The sequence below is a fragment of the Heptranchias perlo genome, chromosome 11 (assembly GCF_035084215.1).
Source record: "Heptranchias perlo isolate sHepPer1 chromosome 11, sHepPer1.hap1, whole genome shotgun sequence".
Taxonomy (NCBI): domain Eukaryota; kingdom Metazoa; phylum Chordata; class Chondrichthyes; order Hexanchiformes; family Hexanchidae; genus Heptranchias; species Heptranchias perlo.
In genome coordinates, this window is record NC_090335.1 from 14347030 (window position 1) to 14349224 (window position 2195).

A 2195-nucleotide genomic window follows, 5' to 3' on the forward strand; every position below is an offset into this window, starting at 1 on the left:
TTCTGGATGGTGGAAGATGGGAGGATGATGGGAGGATGCGAGTAGGAGAAATCAAATGACAACATCATAGAAAATAGTTTCAGCAGGTGAGGGTCTAAGGTAAGGGTGGAGGCTAGCAATGTTGTAAATATGGAAAGCAGTGGTCTTCATTATGGATTGGTTGATGTTACTACTGTAGCTAACTAAAACCAATTGAGTTTGCTTAGAATTATTCAGACCAGAAAGGAAAAAAATTATATATTTTTTAAAATGACAGGTGGCTTCACTTCTGCAGGTCAGAAATACAAGTGGAGGCCAATAAAAGGAATGACTGCTCCTTCTGGAAGGTCCTGTGAATGACACTTACATCAACAACAATCACCTGCATTTACATAGCACCTTTAACATAGTAAAACAGCCTCAGGCGCTTCATAGGAGCATTATCAGACAAAATTTGACATCAAGCCAAAGGAGGAGATGTTTGGACAGGTGACAAAAGCTTGGGCAAAGAGGTAGGTTTTAAGAAGCATCTTAAAGGAGAGAGGTGGAGAGCTTTAGGCAGTGAATTCCAGAGCTTAGGGCCTAGACAGCTGAAGGCACAGATGCCGGTGGGGCGAAGAAAATCGGGGATACACAAGAGGCCAGAATTGGAGGAATGCAGAGATCTCAGAAGATTGTAGTACTGCAGGAGGTTTCAGAGATAACCTATAGCATGACAGCAAACTAGGACTGCTCATGTGTGTTGCATTTTCCTTATTTATTTGGCTAGAAAGCTCAAGAATCAATCAAGACTTTATAATTGGTATTCTAATTTTATTGACATGAAGATACAACAGTTTTGAAGATAACAATGCCATACAACCTTATCCAGGGAACACAACTCAGAACCAGGAGTGATCAGATCTTAGTTCTGAGAGAGTTAAGAAGGTTAATTCTTCGTTCACAACTTCTTCTTTGAATGCTTCTTGTGGTCTCCTGCAAATCACTGTAAGCCTAGCTGTTTTATACTCTTATCTCTCTTTGAGGCCATTGCTGGACAGAATGCTTGTTTTTCTTGGCTTACAACTGCCTGCAGCTGCAGCCCTTATCTTTTCCTTGTCTCTTTTTTGCAAATGCAGGCAAGTTTTGAACAAGATTTATCTTTGAGGTTAGTCTGCAGCGCATATTCTCTCTCACTGCAACTTCAGCAGTAAATAAGATCCAATGGATCATTATGGTCAAGTTCACAATTATGGCCCAGAGGCCTTTGCTCCAATGGTGTTTCAATGAAAATATCTGTTTCTCGGTAAGCTATCAATCCCAAATTAGTCTACTTGTAATTTTGTTTGGATAGTATGGACTGCACATAAGTTATCTCCCATTTGCAATTCATACTTTTAACCAATGATGCTCTTTTACCAAGTATTCACCCTGTTAATCCAGGGTTTCAAGTCCATTATTTTTTCCATGTTACGGATCTCAGACGAGCGTCGTCTTGGCAGTTCCCGCTCCATATCCATTCCCCCCAACCTCCCAAAGTGGTGAAGGAATAGGAACGTATGAATTGCTAGATGAAAAAAGACCACGGTCCATCTAGTTCACCTTCTCCATCCTGATAATGGAGTTGTTGACTAATCATAGCAATCAATCTCTACCAATTAGTCTACAACAGACCCAGACATGACCAAACCCCAGTAGTGGAACCATAGGTCTAAAGTCATCTGTTCCTCCCAAGTATATTACCCTTACCAACCGTCATTAATGTATTCCCATAGATCGCTGCCACAACAATGCATCCCCTGGAGATGGAGCACGCGGTGTCTGCCGGTACACTCGAGGCTTTCCGCGACCGGTGGGCACCGCAGGGGCTGGAGTGCATCCTGGACGAGGATAATAAAATTTTAATTTGAACACTTGGTTTTGGTTTGTTTGGTTTTAGTATTTAAGCACACCCCACACACACCCCCCCCTTCTTATAAAAGGGGGGCCTAATGGAAAAAAAATCTGAAAGTTTCTCTTTGTTTCAATCTCTCGGAATGACAACTTTGAATTATTTGATAATAATTTGCTATTTTCACTGAAGTGGCTTTTCATTAAAAAAAAACAATGCATCCTCCACCCCCCCCCCCAATCTGAAACCTGAAGCAGGGGAATGAATTTTAAATATCCTTCACCCGCCGCCATGCCAGGAACGGACGGAGCTCGCGCGGGAAACGCGCGCCCGCTAACCGCCACTC